Source organism: Lithobates pipiens, unplaced genomic scaffold, assembly GCF_037356315.1.
Source record: "Lithobates pipiens isolate NorthernLeopardFrog02 unplaced genomic scaffold, aLitPip1_a1.2 Scaffold_19, whole genome shotgun sequence".
NCBI classification, from domain to species: domain Eukaryota; kingdom Metazoa; phylum Chordata; class Amphibia; order Anura; family Ranidae; genus Lithobates; species Lithobates pipiens.
In genome coordinates this window covers 493,288,825-493,294,824 of record NW_027507764.1, presented here as the reverse complement: position 1 = coordinate 493,294,824, position 6,000 = coordinate 493,288,825, and the positions used below count along the sequence as shown (strand labels likewise).

At 42.1% G+C, this 6,000-nt stretch overlaps 1 protein-coding gene across 2 annotated transcripts in view; it reads right to left on the bottom strand.

Annotated features, from left to right (window-relative positions):
• Positions 1–1,536: 1,536 nt before the first annotated feature.
• Positions 1,537–6,000, bottom strand: part of SLC26A7 (solute carrier family 26 member 7) — a 129,789-nt gene continuing 125,325 nt past the window's right edge. For both annotated transcript variants that reach the window (XM_077493013.1, XM_077493012.1), the window contains one exon: positions 1,537–1,834. The gene's annotated coding sequence lies outside the window, so the exon portion shown is untranslated. The remainder of the gene's footprint in view (positions 1,835–6,000) is intronic.

The window sequence follows — 6,000 nt, the reverse complement described above, 5'->3', positions numbered from 1 at the left end:
AATACCAACATCTGTAAAAAAAGCCAATTTGCCTTGCATTGGAAACTGCAATAGTTTGCTTTGAATAGGACAGCAGCTAAATAGTTTGAGTACTGGTTAAACCAAAAGCCTCATTATTACCTCCAAAATAAATGAAAACTTCAAAGTACCAGTCCCTGAAATACATTTTTTTTTACAACAAACCATTTTGTTTTGTCTTGCTCTAAATGGGACAGCAGCTAAAAGTGACCACGTGCAGGAATCTGTTTCTGTAAAACTTTACGGCTATGTTTTGTAATTTTTATTTGTAAAACCAAATAAACATTTTTCAAAAAAAAAAAAAAAAAAAGTGACCACTGACCTCAAATCAAACACAAAATAAAATAAAAGAGAAAAAGCCCCCAATAATAAACACATACATGAATTAAGACCCTACGAACATTAGATAAAAATTATTATCACTAAAGGAGTAAAAAAAAACTCAAAATACTATTCTTGAATAAAAGCCCACTTGCTTGAAATGGAAGCCTTGCATCGCACAAAAGAAAGTTTAACCTAAAATAAAGGCCTTATCAACATAAAATAGAAATGATGTACCCTTAAATACCAACATCTAAAAAGGCAGTCTGCCTTGCAGGAAAAAATTTAAAAGTTTGCTATGAATGAGACAGCAGTTAAAACAGTGAGGGGGCTGGTTTAACTAGAAGCCTCATTATTGGCCATTGTAAGCTTGGTGGCCATAATTCATGTGTTTATAAAATTCATCGGCGCGAACCTCCATGCAAATTTTCCAAACTGCTAATGGTGAGCACTTCAAAAAGAAGTGATGTGATATTTTCAACAAAATACCTCTTCGTCTCCAGAGTTGTGAAGGCCTGGATTTCTGAAGAATTAATGGCCTAGGGCAGCGCACAGCCATACACATATCTTGTTGCTCATTTGCTCTGTACCTTTAGAACCAAACTGCTAGCAGAACTAATGTTTGCCCCAAGCTTTTAGTTTTAACTTTAGTTACATAGATAGAGTGAAATATACAGCTTGCCCTATCTGTCCTCTGCCTCAGTGTGTCTTTTCTGGCTATGATGTCCGATTCTATTAGTGTGGTTCCAAGGCTAGCCTTATGGGTTGGAGGGAGGAGGCATAAGACAGTCGGCCTGGGGGGGGGGGGGGGGGGGTTGCATAAAGTATAAATCTGGCCCTAGAAGGATCCAGTATTTATCGGAAACCTCAAAAAAGTATAGGTTTCCTGGCATGATGAAACCTTGCAGGTTCTGTTCTTGAGGTTAACCCCACACTTGATGGGCAATATGAAAACAAAACACCATAGTGAATTACCAATTTAAAAAGTACAAGAAAATTCCATAGAATAATGAATGCCAGGGGTAAGGCAGTGTTGTGGCATTGGCAACTGAGATCGTCTTGCAAAATCCTTAACATGCAGGTCTTTCTTGCACTGACTTTATGGTGCAGACTTTGGTCCTGAGCTGGCAGCAAACTATCATGACTGAATGACTGTTAACATTATGTCAGAAACCATGAATCAGACTGAGACAGAAGTATAGTTAAATCACACTTGTTTAATAATAAAAGTAAATAGAACAAATGTAGTCATAACACAGCCAAAGTCCGGTAATCGGAACGGATAGTTAGACAAGCCAGAAAGTCAGGAAGCCAGAGATCACCTTAGTGGAACAGCAAGAAGGATCTGGAGCCAGAAGGAATGTCAGCCAGCAAGTCTTCAACAGGAATGCAGGAGATAGTCTCTGTGATGTTGACCAAGCAAAAACAGAGCATCTGGGCGGGGCGGCTTAAGTAGGCAGGACTGACGAGCAGGATATCATCAACAGGTGAGTCACTGTGGAGAGATAGGAGCTGGCAATTAGCCAACAGCTGAGCGGCCAGCTTAGAGGAAGGAAGGGCTAAGCCCAGTCCTGACACATTAGTACAGACAACAGCCAAATTACGTCTAGAAGACAAGCCAAAGAAACTAAAAGAGAAGAGCAATTATACTGCAATCAAACACTAAAGAGCCATAAAGGACAATGAGTAACCTTTTCGCTTGGATAATTTCCCATTATACTCAGCACTGTCAGCAGATTTTATTTCTAGCACCTGGTGACACTAGAGATGTCCTGTAGTGTGCCACAGATGCATTCTTTTTAGAGAAGTTTACTTTTAAATAAATTGTCCAATGTGACCTTGATTTTTCAATGCATTCTATACCAATAAATACCAAGTTTAAGTTTACAATGCTGTGGCTGGACAGAGTCTACATCCTCTCGGGAACCTGTTCACCACCAACAACAGTGAAGGTGGACTGCCTTTGTAACTGGTGCAGGACCAAAGAGCTCATTTACCTGTTTGAAGGGGAAGGAAGCAGATGCATGTCTCTTCTACGTGCATACAGGCTTTTTTCAAAATAGCAGTGAGCCTGTATGCTCACAGTATTCATGTTATGGGGATATCAGCCCAAATGTCTGGTGTGCAGTTATGGTGTTTCCTTTGGGGGGAAGCAGTTAGGGACCCCGAGAAAGGCTTGGTGGGCTGACATTTTACCACAGGGTGGTATTCTTGATGTGTAGTTAAGACATGAACAAATGGTTGCCAGTTCATACAGTTAATTTATAGGGTTATTTAGCACAATAGACTCCAGGGAGAGGGTTACACAAAAGAACAAAGACTCCAAAAATCCTATTTACAGAAGATGCAAAAAAGGGGTCTTTAAGCAAGGCTGTAATGTTCCAGGCTGTAAAGCACTTAATTCACTGGATGACTTCCTGCCACGCTCAAGCATTTACTTTGCTATTTGGAATACTCAACCGCAGTTCCTCCCTGGTGCTCAAATTCAGAACTTAGCTTAACTCCTTCTGGGCTACAGCTCTAGCCAGGCAGTGCAAGCTTCAGGATCTCCCCACAATATTGGCAGAGACACTCCCCATCAGCAGGCATAATAAAACCATAACCTAAACATAGGGAAAACCTGTAGAAGGCATGTAGGCAGGTGCAACCTGGCCTACATTCAGTAGGTGGCACTGTGCTGATGTAGTGATGGAGTGGAATCGCTAAATGAATATTGCTTTTGTGAGATCCCGTAGTTGTCACAGAGGTTGCAGCTGTCCAATTGAATGCTACAACTTCTGATGACCGCCGTTGGTAAAAAGGTGGGATTTATTAAATTAGGGTGACTGCACCATTTGGGCACGCCTAGAGCAAGTGGTTAGATGAGAGACAGAGACTGTTTGTTAGGGAGTGGATAGGACAGGACAGCACATGTAGGGACACCTCTTGTTTCTCTGCAGTCATTCCAGTATCCGGGTAAGCATTTGGGGATCTTCTCAGCAGAATAGTGAGCCACTGCCTTTTATGTTGGTCTGCCAGCCCCCCCCCCCCAAGCAGAAACAGTCCTCTGGTAAAGCTTGGAATACCAGCCTGCCTTACTGCCTACCTTACTGCCATTTTATGTCATTAGTGAGTAAAATACTACTGCAATACTGTGCCATTGCCAGGCAATCTGCTGCTGGAATACTGTGCCTTACTGAGTGTATTATCGCTGCAACACTGTGCCATTAAATACTGTTCCCTGGAAATTGTATGAACACCCACAGTGTAATATTTGAATACTAGTGCCTGAAACAACTAATTGCAATGACTTCTGTTAATTATATTACAATATACAAGAAACTATACAACCTCCTGGACTTTGTGGGGTTGATTCTAAAACCGGAGCACTCAGAATCTGGTGCAGCTGTGCATGTTAGCCAATCAGCTTCTAACTTCAGCTTGTTCAATTAAACTTTGACAATTGTGGGTATAGGATTGTATATATAGGATTGTGTAGCACCCTTTACTTAGCTAGGTGCTAGAAGTTAGGATTTTTGTAGTACAGGCAAATTAAGGCAGGCCTAGCTGGCAGCTAGGCCTGTTTGTTTTGATCTGTGTGGGCTGGGAGTGGCTCAGAGTAGCAGCTGTGACTCACAGACAGCATCACTCCACTGTCACCTCTGTCTTTCTTCTAGATCAGGGGTATCAAACTCAAATTCATTGGGGGCCACATAAGCAGGATGGTTGCCCTCAAAGGGCCGGTTGTATCTGTAGGGCAGGGGTTAGGATTGCGCTACCTACAGAGTGCAAGGGTCAGGATTGCGCTATGTACAGAGTGCAGGGGTCAGGATTATGCTACATACAGAGTGCAGGGGTCAGGATTGTGCTACATACAGAGCACAGGGGTCAGGATTGCACCCCGTAGAGTGCAGGGGTCAGGATTGCACTACGTACAGAGGTCAGGATTGCACTACGTAGAGTGCAGGGGTCAGGATTGCGCTACGCAGAGAGTGGAGGGGTCATGTGCATTCAGGAGGACAGGAGAGGCATGCCAGAGAGGACTGAGAGGAAACAGTCAGAGCTGGGTGTGGAGCCAGTAGGGAGGATTGCAACGTCACAGGCAGTGAAGTCAGAAGGGCTGGCCGGGCCTGAAAAGGACTGACTGGGAGCAGTAGTTGACCAGAAGGACAGCAAGCACTAACAAGACTTTCCATATTTTTTGCTACAATATAGGGACCTGTGGTCTCTGCTTGCAAAGGGAAAGTTACTTGGGCCTGCCTGAACCAGTGTCAGGTCTAACCACCATGTGCTTGCTGATCCTGGAACCACTAAATAGGAAGCAACATCCAGGAGGGATGGAGCAAACCTCTAAATAGGAAGCGACATGCAGGAGGAATGGAGTGAACCACTAGATAGGAAGTAAATAGTTGTGCTGGAGGAGTGTACATAGTTGTCCCTAGCAACTGTGCTATTATTTCACTGGGCATCCCATAATTCCCATCCCCATCCAAGTTGAATTGCCCCAATAACCAGGGCAGGGTAATCGGTGGGCCATATTACTTAGAAGCCCCTACGGGCAATATACAATTGTATATATTTTTTTCCTTCTGTTGGTTAATTTAGATGGACTTTTGTCTTTTTCCCACCAGACTAACTATGTAATAACACCTGGAAGCTGATTTGCTACCATGCAGAGCTGCACCAGATTTTGCACTCTCCAATTTTAAGAAATCAACCTCTGTGTGTGATCTCTCCCAGTTTGTCTACCTCAGCCCCAGGCCCCACCCACAAGCAGAACTATCATTTCAGGCTGAGGATGACTACGCCCCAGCAGTACTTAATTTAGAATGAGACACAACTGAATATGGTATGGTCCCTACATTAATAAATATTAATGAATTGAAGTATAAATCACAGCTTTGTGATTCTATAGCTGACTTAAAGCCAAACAAAAGTAACACTTGTTATTGGCTGTGTAAAAACTCAGTCAATGGGTTCTGCACTGTTATAGGGCTATCACTGTGACATCACAACATGAGGGACACACAGCAGCTTTCATTGACCAATCTCTATTATAGAATGATGCACCTTTGATGCTCACTTAAGAATGGACTAAAGTAAGTAAATAATGTCATTTTTAGCATTTCTGGGCTTAAAATATTTAAATATTGGGGGACTGATGTAGTAAATTAAAATTCATCTTTTCAGCTCGACTTTAAGGCAGTACTCCATCCAAAAACAATATAAAAATGAATGGGCCATTAACCACTTCAGCTCCAGAAGGATTTGCCCCCTTAATTTTTTTGCAATAAGGCACTGCTTCATTTTAACTGACAATTGCACGGTCGTGCTACATGATACCCAAACAAAATTGACGTCCTTTTTTCCTCAGAAATCAAGCTTTCTTTTGGTGGTATTTGATCGCCTCTGCAGTTTTTATTTTTTGCGCTATAAACAAAAAAATAGTGCCAATTTTGAAAAAAAAATATTTTTTCATTTTTGCTATAATAAATATCCCCAAAAAAAATTCTTCATCAGTTTAACCACTTCAGCCCCGGAACAATTTTCAGCCTAAGGACCAGAGGTCTTTTTACAATTTCGCACTGCACTGCTTTAACTGGTAATTGCGCGGTCATGCAGTGTTGTACCCAAACGAAATTTGTGTCCTTTTCTTCCCACAAATAGAGCTTTCTTTTCATG